General features: G+C 43.2%; 1 protein-coding gene across 1 annotated transcript in view; it reads left to right on the top strand.

Annotated features, from left to right (window-relative positions):
- Window positions 1–856: 856 nt before the first annotated feature.
- zbtb20 (zinc finger and BTB domain containing 20) overlaps window positions 857–17,677 on the top strand; it is a 34,872-nt gene continuing 18,051 nt past the window's right edge. Inside the window, exon 1 of the mRNA XM_086130653.1 lies at window positions 857–1,058. The gene's annotated coding sequence lies outside the window, so the exon portion shown is untranslated. The remainder of the gene's footprint in view (window positions 1,059–17,677) is intronic.

The following is a 17,677-nucleotide window of genomic DNA, read 5'->3' as shown; positions in this document are numbered from 1 at the left end:
TTGCTTCATTCTGTGCCAGCCAAAATCTATCTCAAGGCGTTGGAAGAAGAGAAAAAAAAATCAACAACAACAACACGAAGGGGAGAAAAAAAGCAATCACTCCTCCGAATCTGATTGGCCGTGCGAACCGGCACCGTTCGTTCCCCCCTGCTCCCAAACTCGAGGTCGGCTCGGGACGTTAAAAAATAAATAAATGAGAAAATAGAAATGCGTAGAAAGTGGAAGACACGGCAGACAATCTAGCTTGTTTGGTGCTCGGTACTCGATTGGCGGGGGCGTCGGCCAATGGGGAAGCGAGTTGCCGCTGTTTCGCGTGAGCGACATCATCAGCGTCCAATAGGAAGTTGAGTCGCGTGATGGACACATGCTCGACTCCTCCACCGTCCTTGTGATCTAGACGGGGGAGGAAGCGGGCGAGAGAGAGGAAGAGAGAGAGGGTAAGAGATGTGACAGTTCATTCACATTTGTGGACGTGGTTGATTCTATCTGCCAGAGTTCCTTCCCTTTCCGAGCACCAATACACATATGTGACTATTTCAAATGAGGTTTACCATCCGTGTTTACAGGGCGCCATGTCACCGCCGCGGCTTTTATTTGTAAATATTGTGGCTCCTCGGCGAGCAGGAGGCACATTACTACTACTAGTAGTAGTACTATAACAACTCCCACTGCTTGCACATAATGGAGCCTTTCTCGCTCCCCTCTCTCTCTTCCGTGGGGGGCTCGATAAGTGACGAGCAACCCAAGACGGTGCACTGTTCTCTCCCAATGGCAGCTTTAAGTGAAAAGGCGTGCCTGCAACCCCCCCACCCTTCCACCGCCCCCCACCCCCTCTCAAAGTACCCGATGTATAGTTAAAAAATGGGAGGGCACATTTGAAGCGAGCTGCTTCTATGAAGGTAGGCTGCAGCGTGTGTTTATTGATGAGATGAAAAGAAGATGGAAGTGAGAAATGAAACAAAGTGAAAGGGACACGTTAGACATCTTCTAGCTCAGACGTCGTCGTGGGGGGAGATCCATGCCACTTTTTCTAAGGGTCAGCGAGCTTCGAAGTGGAGGTAAGACATATGGATTTTTTTTGTAAGTAACTAGGGGTTGGATGGATATATGCATTAGGGATTTTCCTGTATGTGTGACGGGCTCCTTGTGGAGTTTTTTTTCGGTGAGGGGAGAGCTTGCGACTTGCGTGTACTCTTTTTTTTTGGTCCTATCGCGAACTTGATTGTGATTATTCAATAAACGTCGGACAGCAAAGCCAAAACGTCCTCCGTGCGAGGAGTGGGCTCAGTCCACGCTGCTGCCGGGCTTCGATGTCCATTTATATTCGCGGATTTAAAAGAAAAAAAAGAAAGCTGGACATGACGCAAGTTTCCCCCATCTGTCACTATTCTCTACGTGCCCACCTACCTAACATAACCCAGCCTAAGGTAACGTGACCCAACCTTACGTGACCCTCTTTACTTTCTTCTATTTTTTTCTTGTTCTTCCTTTTTTAAGCACTTCGGAACAATGCCGCGTTCAAGTGACCGTCAGCGATGCTCACATTTTAAACAGCGGAACAAGTGTGCGCGTTTTGGCTTTTAGGTCACTTTAGATTCGCTTTCTCAAGCATGGCACGCAAGCTCCCACTTCTTGTCCATGCCATATCACTTTGTGGAACTTAGCCTCGATTCCAACCGAGAACATGTCCTGCCCACATTTTTTTTTTACACGAATTAATATCAATAGAGCTTCTGGAGATGGTGATACACGACGACGTGCTCATCGGAGCAGATAAGGAAGCCTGGCTAATGCTCCAACAATACAGTTAAGCTTCGAATCGGTTGTGTGTGTCACAAGTTCAATTGTGCACCATTTATTAAATGCCAGCGATATGTGAAAATGTTTTTTTGGCGGAGGTTGGCCTAGATTTGGAGCCGTGCATGCTGTGGTGTGATTAAAGTTGCAAGAGGAGCTTTTTCAGTGAGCCTTAAGGGTGTTTTGTTGAGAGGAGGGGGGTCACAAGCTATTATGTTTAAAAAAATATTATTACACATAGGTGGATGTAAATATAAAGGTAATTAGATGTCGTTAAATTCTCGGACGGGGCCTGAGTTGGATCAACATGTCAGTTATTACTGCATGATATACTGATGCACACATATGAGCCCCTGCGTGTGAGTGATTGTGTGTGTGTGTGTGAGGACAAGAGAGAGCGTGCGAGTGTGTGAGTTGCTCACAGATGTTGTCCCACTGAGCTTGTCTTGGTCAGATTCATGTCGAATGATACAGCATGTTCTTGTGTACCTTAACCGCTTCACACCATACAAGCTCCTGCACCATCCAACTTGGGCACGTTGTGGGCCAATGTCAGAGGTTGAGCCTGGTGTTGTTGCCCCAAACGAAGCAAGACCAAACACTCCTTCTGGGTCCTTCAATTAATTTTTTTTGGACTGTCTTGCACAATATGTTACAAGTTACAGTCCATAATGGAATGAATGGCGCATTTGTGGCTTGACACATGTGGAGGGAGACTATTGCTGCCTGATGTGGCACATGTGACATGAGATCATTCCAAATGTGATTGTATTGATCGACTGGCCAGCATGTGGGGGAGTGCAGTAAAATGTGGACGTGGGAGTCCTTTTATCTGCAAAGACGAAACTCAACACCTGTATTTTTGTACATTTTATTGTTTGATGAATTGAAGAGTACTTGTGTGTGTGTGCGTGTGCGTGTGCGAGCTCTCACCACAGCTTGATGTCCAAAAGTGATTTCATCACCCCAGAGGAGGCGAGATAAGGCCTCAGTGTGACATGTTTCATCTCGGTGGAATCACTATTTATTTATATGCATATATTCCGTGTGTACATTAATATGCACAGTGTTTGTGCATCACCGTGCGTCCGCTTTTTGTGTCACTGCTTAAAATCCCACCCATGACTAATGAATATTTAAGAGCATGTCTGCAGACCAAGGAAGCTCATTATTATATGAAGGAGAAACTGTAGAGCAAGGTGTGTGTGTGTGTGTGTGTGTGTGTGTGTGTGTGTGTGCGCGCGTGTGTGTGTGTTTATGAGCGCACGTGTGTGAAGAGGGTGCTAATCCACACCCAGTAATCAATCCCAATTTTCTTTTGGTGTCACAATTCTTCTGTCGTGCTCTAGCTTGTCAACAATTCACATCCTCAAATGTATTTTTTTTTTACACAGAAAGAAATCCTGCAATCAAGTCACACATTTAATATTGCAGAGAGTCTTACAGATGTGTCTAGTATAGTTCATAGTGATACATTACCCCCCCCCCCAAATAAAATAAAATAATAAATGTGTTTTTACTGTTGGTTTACCGGTCAGTATTCCAAATAATGTTAATTCACTGTGGTCCCAATTGAGGTCCCTGCAGCATTCCCTTTCTGTCTTTTTTTTTTTTTTTTTGCAAACAGCCTTTTTACCAGCAAATATTTTCAAGACTAACGAGAGGGTGGCCAGGATGTGTATATATATAAATTTTGCTGAGAAAAATGTACATACGCCACGCATTTCAAGTACACAATATTAAGAAGTAATGTGTGTGAAAAGAAAATTCTAATAATCGTCGACCTTTAATCAAGTCAGGCTCGAGAGTCCATCCTAGCTCTATTATATTCGTATATTCATTTTGGCAATGCAATTTCAATTTGCTGTTGCAACAAATGAAACACACCGAAACTCATTTGTTGTCCCTTCCTTGAGTCTTTAGCAGCCACTTTTTTTTCCTTCCTTTCCACTCCACATGTTGCATGGTAGAAGAGCTTCTCAAACTCGAGGAAAACGAATCTTTTGGTTCAGCTGCAATATTGTTGCACTTTACAAGGCAAGGAACCATATTTGGTAACGTTAGCTCAAGGCAAAACGGGTGCCAACCGAACTCACCGTCAGGCAGTCGAACGACAGTCTGTGAAAATGACACATTATATGTATTATTTCTGCAAATAGTATACTTTTTTTATACTCATCACAATATTGTAAAGCAGAAAATAAAAGAAAATGTACAAATGTCTACAAATACAGTACACCAGAATAATTTTCCAAGCAAATTTCCAAACACACACACACACACACACACACACACATTTATATATATATAAGGATATATATATTTTTTTAGTTTGTATGTTTGTATGTACACAGTGCTTAAATTAATCAACCCACCACTCAATGTATAGTTAGTCGCAGTTGCCCAAAATAAACAGAATAGGTAATTATCAACAATTTGTATGTTTTGGCAGTCGTAAAGCCACCACCTTGGAGAAGCCGATTAATCGACAGGATACTTTTAGTGCCTAAATGATGGTGAACGGCGCATTTTCAAATATGCTATTTTATAAAACAACTGGAAAAAAATAGCAAAAAGTGATTATTTCCTACGATGTCGAGTTATAGGTTGAAGAGATGAACAGAGGGGGGAAAAAATCATTTTGTGATTGAATGTTAATTAAAAAAAAAAACAGAAACACATGGCGGCAGCTGGTATTATTCAGCTCAACACATTATTTGTACATAGATTTTAAAAAAAAAATGAAGTGACTGCATAAAAGTGATAATCCTCCTAAATATTGGGCACAAATGCGAATGTTCGCAAAGGAGAAATAATTTGGTGGATCGCTGCCATCGCACAGCACCCTATTTTAGCCGCAACAAAAACAACTTGTCCCATACGAGTAACACAACGGGAAAATGTGCTGCTGTTGCATGTAATTAATGAGAGTTGTCTCCTGCGCAAGCTCTCGCTGCTTTCATCCAACTGAAAAATGCTGCTACATGAATTTTGGTGATTTTCCTCGCAGCTGCAAGACAAGGAAAAGAAACTCATTTGGTTTTGGCAAGGAAGGGGGGGGGGTGGCGAGGGAATGGTGAACTTTTGTAATGTGGTGAATTTTCTTTTTCAATCAAGGTCAAACGTGGAATAACTAAATATTTACATCCAGTTTTATGCATCCATGGCACTTGGACTGAACTTTCATCATCACTACTTTCTTTAAATTTGGCAGGCTGAGATGCTCCCGGTGTTTTTAGGAAATATGTTGTCTCAATGTTCTCAAAATTGGCCGAATTGGCGTCACACAATTCAGAACCCCTCCCAGTCTTTTGACTTCCAGAGTAAAAATGTCAGGCGCAAAACTTGGAAGGCATTTTTTTTTCTCGGTTTCTCTGAAGACTTTCGCTTTGGAATCTCTGCTCCCTGCCAGTATCACAGGAATGCATAATGAAAGCACACATCGAGGCCCAATTTGTGAACGTTGTTGTCAGCGGGCTTTTGTTCCCATGCAATACAGCCCAAATGTCAGTCTCACGAAGCACAATGTCATTTCCGTCGTTCGCCCGTGATCAGAAATACAGCCTTTCTCAGATTGTATTGTTTGATATCGGCTACGCGGGGAATACAAAGCAAACATTCCAACGCGGGGACGGGATGTCGACACGTTCTGCGTTTCTGCTCATGCCTACTGTACAGAGAGTGTAAAGTTACACCACCGCAAAACCATTACAGTCCATACGGGCTATCTATCTATCTATCTACATCTAGATAGATATTTATTTACAGCACTTTTTTACAGTCAGTCCTGTTTCGAGCTTTCATGCCAAAATTGTTTCTGTAGTTCCGTCGGGGTTTGTGCTTCCTTGTCGAATCATGCACACAGTAAATCATTTTCAGGAAATGACAGCGTTGTCGATCCGATTCTATTGAATCGTGGCAGCTTCGTGCGTTACCATTACCTTGACTCCACCCCCATGATTCTCTTTGCATGTGTCGCTTCCTCCCCCCCCCCCCCCCCCAACCCCCACCCCCAAGTCTCTTCTGTTTGCTATAAAAATAAAAGCATGTCCAAAAAAACTTTTTCAAGCATCCACAAGTAAAGGGTCTTTTGGAACACAGAGCTCTGTTCGAGCGTTGAAATGTGTGTTGTAAACTTTGCGAAAGGAAAAAAAAAAAAAAAAGTTAATTTGTGCTCGCGTGTGCGTGTGAAAGACACACGCATTGAAACCTATTTTGCATTCTGTTGCTTTGAACACACAAGCAGGTCTTGGCATTCAAATCATGTGAAAAATGTATCCTGGATTCTAATAGTGAAGACATGCGTTTGCCAAGAGGCATGTGTGTCCTCAGTTCACCCTGTTTACCCATATGGTTCGCTACAAGTCATGATGTGCTGGGCCTCGCTGCATGGGAAAGGAATCGAAGCAGAGGTTGAGCATTTTTGCTATGTCGGTGTGTTGTTGGTGTTTTTTTTGGGAGTAGTTGGTTAACTTTTCCAAACTAATATACTGTCACTTTTGTGTTTTGTGCTTCCATCTTGGCTCAGAAAAGACCTTTTTTAAAATAAAAAAAAATTTTTTTTTTCAAGCCTTGAGCCAGCAAACAGAAGCCACAGCAGCCAAAATGTTAAGGTTGCTCACAGGCTCTCCGTCCAGGTTTGTCTGTATGCACTGAGAAGCGACTCAACTAAACCCACAATGCTGTTTACGTTGCGGCTCTGTTTTAAAATGAAGACATTTTGGAAGTGTTTACGTTGAATTTATAGCCCCTTTTTTTTTTCTTTTCTTTTCTTTCCTCCCCCGCCCTCTCACCAACGCAGCCAAAAGAATACACGTTGTCTGTTGATAGAAGCTCTTTTGGCAGACACTTTTCTTTTTGAATTCTCATTTTTACTGGGAGTCTGATATAATCCCTCTCCAAATATCTCTCTTGGATACTGTCTACATTGTTTATTGCCCGAAAGTCAACCTTGATAAAGGCACGGGAAGATCTGGATTCTCCCCCCCCCGCCCCCTGCTGGAGACTCGTTATTAATTTGGCTGCTTTTAACGACAAACTGCAAACCGAAACTTTTTCCTCTTCCTCGTGTTGGTTGCCAACGCTTTAGGCCCATGATAAAAGCAAAGGTATGCAGTACCTGTTTCTCAACTACCAAATGGCAAAAAACTATTTTAGGTTGAGCTAATGAGACTGTTTCACAATGCGCCTGACGTTTAGGATCAATACAAAGAAACCAAACCGATCCTACTAGTAGCTTCAGGTTTGCGGAATGTTTTGTGCTGTTGCCACACATACGGTTTTTATTTTCTCCTGAAAGTACATACAGCAGAGACAACGGAGTGACTTTCTTTTTGCCGCAACAAGGTTATTGCAGTTGCTTTCACCAATTCGTCCCATCGAAAAACTGTTCAGACAAGGGCGAGTAAAAACCTCCCTTCGATTGTTCTTGGGTCTTTTTTTATGGGCAAGTCCACACATACCTGGACTGTACAGTGCATATATTAAAAATAAAATAAAAAGTCTACACACCCCTGTTCAAAACTTTTTCTTCCATTAATGTGACCTGTAACACATGCGACTCAATTAAATAAATAAGTTAAAAAAAAAAAACAAGAACCTCTAAAGACTCTAATAATTGGCTTGTGACTGTGTTCGGAATGAACCAATTACATTTCAGACACACCTGCCTCCATTTAAAGTTCTTCTGATTAACTCCAAATAAATTTCAGTTGTTCCATCAGGATTTTACTGACATTTTTTTTTTTTGCTTCCTAACTGAAAGCCTGAAGCTTATGTCTTCACGCTGATGACTATTTTGAACTGTTCATAATTGTTCCCACCCTGTCTAAAGCCCCATGTCCAACTTCAATCAAATTAAAAAACGAAACAAAACAAACAAAAAAAAAAACACAGGATGCTTCCATCCAGAGGTGGGCGTAAGTCACGTGTGCAAGTCACAAGTAAATCTCAATTCGTACCCTTCAAGTCTCAAGCAAGTCCCAAATCAAGTCGACTCGAGTGACGTTGCTCTCGTCGCCACGTCACACCAACAACTGACGCTGACGGGGTGGACGGGTTGGCGTGAACGAAACGACAACCCTCTTTTTTTTTCTTGCTTCCCTTCTTAAAAAAAAGGCTAAACAATGTTAAATTCCAGATTTCAAACTCGAAACAAGATGTCTTGCGATGTGGTGCAGTTCAAGTCTCAGTCAAGTCGAGTCACTTGGGATAACCAAGTCCCAAGTCGAGTCAGTCATTACTGGCAAGCAAGTCCCAAGTCGTTAAAAATAGCAACTCGTGTCCGACTCGAGTCGAGTCATAAGAATCGAGTCGCCGATCTCCGCTTCCGCCGCCGTGCTTCGCCGTGGCGACGGTGTTGCTTTCATGATAAGCAGCATACATGCCTTTTGGAAATCGGCCCCAAAAGTCCAATTTGGTTTTCATTGGACCATGACCACATTTTCCCTCATGTGCATGGGAGATTTTGTTATCATTTTAGCACTTTCTTGAACAGTTTCGATCAGACCTTAACCAGATGAATTGGTGAAACAAATTACCTGGTCGCAGCGGGATGGGGGGGAAAAAGTGGTGAACGCGTGCGTGTATGTTTTTTGTGTACTTTTAGGAGTTTTATGATCTGCAGTTGCATTGATAAGGCTGTTTATTTTCACTTCCCTTCTTGAAACGATTAAAAGGAGAAGTCAGAGGTCATATTATGTATTTATTTTGTTTCATTTGAACACGGGTGTGGTGACTTTTTGTATCCACTGGACAAAGGTATTTTTGAAAACACATTTCTGCTTTGCTCTGCGTTAAAAAAAAAAAAAAGAAAGACCTAAGTCGACACACATTTTAACAAAATCTCTCTCGACATGAATCTGCATTTGCCAGCTGTCACGAGTTATTAAAAAAGCAACAGCAACTGCTCCGGTCACGCATTCCGATGCCTCAATACAGTGAGGCATTGTTTTCACATATGCATGTATGTCAGTTGTGTGGCATTCATCTTATTTTTTTTTTTTGTCTTGAAGCAAGTGTTTCCTTGTCTGTAACTACCAGGAAGGCTGTGGCATCGTTCCCAACTACTTTGTTAATAATTACAATGTCAGATATGGAACATTGACAGTTGACAGTTGACTGTCCTCCAATCAAGAGTTTAGAAAAGTCACAGAATAGTCCCGTGGCTTCTCGTGGCCTTTTTTTCGAGGTCTTATACCAAATTGTCCGTGACTGGTTGAACTTGTCTCGGTGCGTATAAAAACACGTACGCTATGAGTGTGCGCGCGTGTGTGTGTGTGTGTGTCTGTATATATAGATCTCTCTCTCTCTCTCTCTCTCTCTCTCTCGCTCTCTCTCTCTATATATATATATATATGTGTGTGTGTATGTATATATATATGTGTGTGTATGTATATATGTATATGTATATATATGTATATATATATATGTGTATATGTATATATATATATGTATATGTATATATATATATATATGTATATGTATATATGTATATCTAAATGTGTGTTTTGTGGAAAAAATCTCTGTGTGTGTGTATATATCTATCTATATATATATATATACTGTATATATATATATATACAGTATATATATAATGTATACATACTATATATATGTGTGTATATCTATCTATCGATATATATATACAGTATATATATATATATATTCTCTTTAATTAAAGGGCAGTCCCCCCCTCCCCCACCCACCCACACACATCTCTATACAGGGTTAAGTCTCATTGTATTGCGACAATCATTCGGAAGCCAATGTAAACAGTCTGGCAGGTCACTTAACTAACACATAGAGTAGTTTGAAATACACTCCTCTTGAAGTGGCTGTAACCGGTCATTAAAGGGTTGTTTTTAGTTTTAACCTAACCCCATTGAAATGAACTCTCACATCTAAAAGGTACGTGAAGTGCCGCCTCAAGCGCTCTGGTGTTTCGGTAACCAATCAAGATGGCGAAGCCGTGCCAACGATCATGCGGCATGATATTTTACGGAATGTTACCAGAACCAGCTGATGTGCTTGGGTTGCATCCTGGGGGGTGGGATGGGGGTAGGGGGGGGGGGGGACAAACTACCCTTCAAAGAGAAGAATTCTGCCACATCCAAAGAGACCACACTAACCAGCCATTCATGTGCATTAGCCAGGCTGGTGATTACCATTGGCCGAGCTGAAGGGCGATCATGTGCCGTGAGGCGTATCTGTAGTGACTCAGATTGGAGACAACAACTCCGCCAGTAAACAGTAAATGACAGTAAATCTGTGAAGTGTAGCGCCGGGGCGAAGGCACGACGTTCTGTGGCGTTGGTCGTATCCCTAATCCATTGCATCTCTTAGCAACAAACAAAAGTCAAGTAAGACGTCAGGAACGCATGCAAACAAAGTGGGCTTTTATTTTTTATTGCATTCGGCTTTGTACAGCTCGACTGGCTTTTCTGGTTGGAAACGGTAAACAGCTAAGTATGTACATAGCTTCATCAGATACTTGTGAGCTTGTACTTTTGGAAGGCCTTACAGCTGGAGGCTTGTGTGACAGTCAACAGGCAATCTCCCTCCCCTTTTTAAAATTAGTCAAATCTAAACGATTAAGGAGAAGAGGGGAAAAAAACGGTGTCACTGAGGATATTTAAATGTTTTGGCAACAAAACCTCCTGTGTGATCATACAAACGTGTGATTGTGTGCCCTGCGCTTTTCTAAGCAATACAACTCGTAAAACCACCTCAACCTTTGGTTCCTGGAGTCATTCCTTAGCATTACCAAATATTTAATTATGACAAGGTGACACATAGGTGGAAAATTAACAATGTGTATCTTCACCACCACATCAAAGTGGATTTGTAGATTAGATTTAAAAGAAATTGGAAGAGCCGAGGGCTCCTTCGAAGCTGTTTCCGTAGTGTCGTTGAGAACCGAAGCAACGACAATGTCCAGAACCGTGCGTTTGTTTTTTTTTTGTTTTTCTTGTTGTTGTTTTTGTAGTGTCTTTTTTTGTGTTAATATTGTGTTAAACCATGTTAGTTAATCATAGTAGAAAAACGGGCATACGGTTGTCAAACTGAGAAATTAATATGTCAAACAAACGTGGAACCAAGAAGCTAATTGTATATTAACGAAGCATGTTAGCTACTAACTTTTGATCTTCTCTAATAGGTTTCATTCGGACAAAACACTCAATGCTTTTCTATATCATTTCATCAACAGCTTGACCTACGCAGCAAAGAGAGTACTGAAGTGCGTGTGCATTGGGGTATCTGTTCCATGTTAAACGGTGTATGTTTGAAGGTAAAGAATACAAGCCTTGTATATCCCAATGTAGCGAGCGGGAAATGAGTATGGTTGCTATAGCTACACAAGGTAACGACCCTACAATGGAATGTGGTTATTATAGCAAAGCAAGGTAGCTGCCCTTACATGGTCATTGTTAAGATAAGCAGAACATATAGCGCAGCAAGTTAGCTGTCCTAAAATGGTCATTGTTAAGATTAGCAAAAAACCTGCAGTCTGCCCAGAAAAAATCATCGCTAGGTGGCCACGCATACGGATATGGTTAAAGCCACAAGCAATCACACAAAGGCCCGGTAGGGGCCCCTATTATATTTTTATAAACAGAACAACTGTGATACTATTATAATCCATAAACCAAGTTGTGAAGTAATTATAGATACCATTAAAATCTAGCTAACGAAGAAAGCCACAGCCAATCAGAATTACACAACGCAGTATGACACCATTAAGTTAACAAACGATCGTAAAAACTAACCAATGAAATGAGAGGGGTTGCCCCTAAAATCGCTATAAAACCTGTGTGTATTCCCGGGAGAATTCAGAGTTTTCCGATGTGCACATCTGTACCTCTCCGGGTTGTGACTGAATAAACTCGTTTGTGACCAGCCTGCACCTCGGCCTCTGGACTTAGTTTGTTTTTGGACTTCGAACGATCTCGGCTTCAAGCTCTTAGAAACTTCTGGTGTGTCCCCTGATCTGCGGCTCGACTAAGAAACTTCTCTTCGCTTCTTTTGTGTCGGCCCACCGGATCCTTCAGCTGACGCCCGGAAAGAGGCGGAACGCCTCGGCGCGCCCCTGGTCTCCGGGAGAAGGCGTGGGGTCTGGCTCCGGGCCGACACATCATTTTCTTCATCTATAAGTGTAAGAAGTTCGTATCATGATCAATTGGGCTGAGCACAGATAAATGCATTCGATTATTATACAACGAGTTAGAAGTGGGGCCAGTTATCTCGAAACCGTTGAGTAACAGCGCGCCCACAAGATTCTTAGAAACACATCTTCTGTTTGTGCCTGCGGTCATTATTACCATTTGGTCTAATCTGAAATTTTTTTTCAGATTATTTGACCTCCTTCCTGAATTTTCCATCCGATCCCAATACAGCTTTTATTTTGTTGAATTATCTTCCCGGCAACGTCGTTGATTTTCTATTCCGTTGCGAAAGGGATTTTTTTTTTCTTGTGAAATGCAGGACCTAGCTTGCTTAACAGATCTGCCTTGCAACACTTTGATATGGATTTCCTAATATGCTCCGACTGCGGCTCTACCCCACTCGGCTGACAAAAAGCGACACCTTTGCGTTTGCAATGTGTTGTAGCACGGCGCGGTATGAGATTGAAGTCAGATTACATAAATCGAATTGCTCAGCTGGCCCGTCGAGCACTTGGTGAGAGTGCACGCGTCATCACGTGGTCGAGCGCGTTTCAAATGTGTCAACGTGACACTTTTAGATGGGTCATATGTTGAGTGAGCTGATGAGGTGCGTATTATATGCATATATTTACTACTCAAAGACGTGGCAAACTATAAATACCCTTCCGAGTGCTTGAATTCCTGGATATGACATTTACGTATAAACGCCTCAGTCTAAAGCAGCCATTTAGCTGATCAATGACGCCCTATGACATGCGGCATTCGCTGTTGTAGATCTTCATTTCTTCTCTGCCCCCCCCCCCCCCCCCCAATTTCATCCATCACGCTCGGCTATTTTTCCCTGTCAGTTTGTCCAAAGAGTGTTGTGAGCTGGCCACCGTCTACAAGAGGGGGCTCAATTGCGGCCCCTTGAAGCGCAGGCCAACTGACAAAAAGTGCGGGGTCAAGCTGAACAGCTTAAAGCACCCTTGTAGCTCCCGTTTTGCCGAACGTTCGGCTGATCTGAGCGCACACTGATGAAATCCAGGTGATCGCCATCGATTTACCGGGCGAATCATTCCACGTTGGCGTTTATACTCGTCGACCTGCCACAAAAATTAACAAGTCCCATTTGTGGTGTCGCCCCCTAGCCTTCCTTCGTTGAGCCGCAAACCTGGGGACGGGGAGTTCAAGGCCGGGAGTTGATCAGAAACTAAGTACAAACTTAGTCATGAGTCCAAGTGGCAGGCTGGTCACAAGCGAGTTTTATTCAATCAAAACCCGGAGAGGTACAGATGTGCACATCAGAACTCTGAACTCTCCAGGGACAAAGCACAGGTTACCTAGGGACGCCCCTCACTTTATCAATTCTAATGGTATCATGATGCGTTGTGTAATTCTGATTGGCCGTGACAATCTTTGTCAGCTAGATTTTAATGGTATCACAATGGGCTTTATTTTAAAATATAATAGGGGCCCCTACTGGGCCTTTGTGTAATTGCATGCGCTTTTAGATTTAACCGTATCCATGATACGCACCGTATGCTTGGCAACCTAATGATAATTATTGCAAAACAGACAATAGTCATTACATGTATGCACTTTGCTACGCATATGCATTTTGCTAATCTAATGATGACCATTGCAGAGCAGCGAACAGGCATCACCTGCATGCATTTTGTTCCTGATTTGTTCACTGTTTGCCTTGTTCATTGTTTTGCCTGGCAACCATATGCTTATCTTCCGCTCGTTACGTTGTGATATATTAAGTTATATATATTTTCTTACCATAAAAGAGACACCACGCACGCAAGCTGCGTATGGAACATTGCGATGATGCAAAGATAAAAAGATAAGCATGCCCCCCCAAAAAAATAAAAAATACTTTTGATTGACAGAAACGTAAGCTCTGTCCGTTATACGCCATGCCAAATGACAACCGCAAAAAATAAAATACCCCCTCCGGAGAAAACCTTTGTCAATTGCACTTGATGAACTTTTTTCAAAGCTTGATTTCTGATCCAACTCCCCGGTCGCAGATTGAGCCGGTGTACCTCATAACGTGGCCAATAAATGTAATCGTCATCATGAGAGCCAATTGGCTCCTTTGCCAAAAAAAAAAAAAACCCCTCCAACCCGAAGGATTTAGTGTCCTTGTAAGGATGAAGAATGTTGCTTTTGTGTACTTAAATGCACAGATGGATGTAACATGTAGGTCACAGAGCTGGAAGTGTTTAAAACCATTCAGGAACAAACGCACACACACACATACACGCACACACATGTCGCTACATATGTCTATACACTCACGCACACACAACGCCGTAACCTCAAAAGACGCTCACTCCTACAACTGCAGTCGAGGCGAGGCGAGACTGAAGAAACTTGTGGCATTGATGTCGTTCTCGACTTGAGGAACCTTCCTTTTAATCGTCACATATGTTGTTTCGCGTTGCTCAAAAAGGTGCTTTGAGCAAATCTCTGTTCTCTTTTCTCGGCGTACGTATACCGCAAATGAGTTGAAGAGCCACATTAAAGGTTTTTTTGTGTTTTGTTTTAACAGAGATCAAATTATACAATTATTGCTAGGTGGGTTTTTTTTTTCTCCCATTCCAACTTTATCTCTGAACGTTATGACTTGAATCCACTTTATAATGTTTGAACTCTTCCTCATATTTCGTCTGATTTACTTTTGTTATTACTGTGACACAAACCCCCCCCCCCCCCCCCCCAAACCCAATTACTTATTGTTTGCGAAGTGTCCAATTTTTGCCGCCGTTCCAAATGGAGAGGCAGCCTTTGCCTCCTAGTGATCACTCTTGAAATGAGCATGACCTGCTCTGGGGCGAGGGGTGGGGGGGGGGGGGGGGGTGAAGGACTTTAGGAGACGAACATGTGAGTTGTTGGATGGTTCTTTTGGGGTCAAATGCTCTTGAACAAAAGCGCGGCTCATCGACAATTTTCCCAATATTTAATGAGGCCATGCAGCGTGAGATGTTGCCATGGAATAGAACAAATGTCTGTGCTAACTTTACCCGACAAGAAAAAAAAAAGAGAGAGTTTTCTCCCATCTGTAACTGGACAAAGGATCCGCTATGGTTAACGGGTGGTGGTGGGTGTGTTTTTGACAGAAAGTTGAGCAAGCTGTCCTGTCAAAAAAAATATTTAGACTGTCCTGTACTTGTGTTTATTGTATGTTGTTCCCCGCAGGGATTTATTTCATTTCACCACATTTGAATAGTTTTTTTTTTGTTGTTGGACTGAATGTCTTAACACATTCAACTTGCGCGTTATTATTCAGCCCCGACTTGTATTTAGTGTCGTGTGTATCTTATTAGATCCATCTAGTTGACCAAAAGTAGTTATTCAAGAAATCTGCGCCGAAAAATGGAGCGTTACTTCTTGCCTTTCCTTGTTACTTGACAATGTGAGCGACGATGTAAGCGAGTATTTGCAACAGAAATGTTATTTTGCGTGAATGGATGTGATTTTTTTTAAGGAGGGATTTATTTCGGCAGCTGTTGCGAGAAGCGAGTGGAAAGTTCAGCCCAAAAAAAAAAAAAAAAAAAAAGAAACCTAAAGGCAAACCTGCCTCCCAGTGTATAATTCAAACATTCCATAATCATCACAAGACATCATGACTCACTTGAAAAACATGGAATCAGTGAAGTTGCGTTACGCCTCACAAATTCCAAGTTGGACAGACCCCCCCCCCCCCAAAAAATGTTTATTTAACAGCAGGAAGCCGAAGCTATATAACGCCTCACCTGTTAATTTTGGCTGCAAGATTCCGGCCGAATACCTGCTGAATTCTTGGAACACTTTCGTGAGGGGCTCAGTGAGGGAAGAGAAGAAAACGCAGCCTCCTCGTCTGAGGTCATTTTCACCTGTCTGATCGACGGCGTCGAATTTTGCCATTGTTCTCGCTACGCGTTGACACGGCGTGCTCAATTAAAGGCCACATCTCTACATTCGCAAGGCGTACTGATTTTTTTTTTTTACAATAAAGATTCGCAGCCCCGAATGGTCTTCATCAATCTGCCGGGGCTTCAAACAAACTCGTAAATGATTGCTTTGAAAAACAAAACAAAAAAAAAAACAAGAGTGATGCTCGATCTTGCGTTGCGCGCACATGCACGGCCACTCAATTGTCTGCATGTGGCCTTTTGTCTCCAGATGTAAACGTGGCAAATGTAGCAAAGGCCTCCGACGCGCGCTGGAAGCGCTATTAGCATATTCAAGATCTATATTATTCACATGGCTGATACTGCTCCTTTCATACGCGTGCCTCTTGTGTCTGTTCTCAACCCCCATCCCCCAGTCTCGCCACTTCACCCCCCCCCTCCCCTTCAACCCCCCCCCCCCTTCCCCCCTACCCCAACACCACCGCCTTATTAACTGATGTCCAATTTGATGCAGCATATTTCATGAGCTTGTCACGTAATACAGGCAGCTGATTAACCTGGAGTCTGGCTGCTTGGTGGGGTTACAGCCCAAATTTTGGGGAGGGCCCAAACGGCGGCCGGCCGTACCCCTCCTCACCAGCCCTGAGCCTTCCTTCAGCCTTTGTTGTGGCGGTTGCAGCAGAGCATGCATTGCATTGGCGGTCTGAAGCATTGTGTCTGATTTCCAGCAGACAAACTGACCTCTGGGGATTTATTGACAGCAAACTCCACAGAGGCAGACACAGAGCTCGGAGCACGGAGGCAGGCGGCGAGGGGCGGGGTGGGAGAGCTCGGAGAGGAGAGGAGAGGAGAGGAGTGGTGGGTGATTGTTTCAGACAGGGAGACAGACAGATGGAGGGGGAAGGCGGCAAGAGGGATGATGAAACAGGAAACAGGTAGAGATACAGAGAAAGAGATCGGCGCGAGGGGTTGGGGAGTGGGGGCTCAAATTTGGTTGGACTTTTTTTTGGGGGGGGATTTTGTTTTTTGGTGGAGCGTGCGGATGTGGGAAGAAAATGGCCGCCACCTACCAGGATCTAATTAATTTTGAAGGATCATCAGGCCCTTTAGTGTGAGGCAGGGTACTGGAGGTAGGGGAGGGGGCGCCAGGCAGACCCCTGGGCTGATTAGAATTCACCGCAGGTAGGCGCTGGCTGCTGCTCACCCACTGTGTCACGGCTAAAATGGAATCACTGTTGTGAGTGGCAGTCTGGGCAAGTGGAGCCTGCCTCCCTTGGCCTGCTCCCCTTTGTTGGCACCATTCACTTGAGTCTACCCCTAAGGCAGGTGGATTTCCATGTCTGCGTGCACCAGGGCAGCCAGATATATGTACAGTATGTTTGCTTTTCCTAACTGTAGCGCCCCTGGCAACAGGCGAACCTGACAGATAATATTTGCCATGGTGATGGCAAATAGAATTTTGGCACAGGCATGGTTGTTATTCAGTTCCAAATTTGACTAAGTCATATCAAACCGGCGAGGTTATCTCGGAACACAAGTTGCTCCTATTTGAAGATTTTGTAGTAAGGTCTGCGGCAACGTGGTCATGAAGAAAGATCCCCCCCCATCCTCCCCTCCAACTTTTTGGCCTGAGTTGGCTCATTTCTTGAATCTTTCCATTCTGCTTATTTAGCGTCTCCTTTCCTGACACTGACGTGCTTAGTTTGCCATTGTTGCTCCTCAGGTCCGACTCGGGGCAGTAGACGGCGTGCCCTTTCAATGCTTCATAATGTAACCTCACAGACGGGACATTTGTGTGTTGGATCTCCCTGTCCGTCGGTGTCTTTTGCAATT

Source organism: Hippocampus guttulatus, chromosome 15 (genome assembly GCF_054856545.1).
Source record: "Hippocampus guttulatus isolate MCC_2025c chromosome 15, RoL_Hgut_1.0, whole genome shotgun sequence".
NCBI classification, from domain to species: Eukaryota; Metazoa; Chordata; class Actinopteri; order Syngnathiformes; family Syngnathidae; genus Hippocampus; species Hippocampus guttulatus.
Note: the sequence above shows the minus strand (reverse complement) of the source record. Positions and strands in the feature narration are given on the sequence as shown.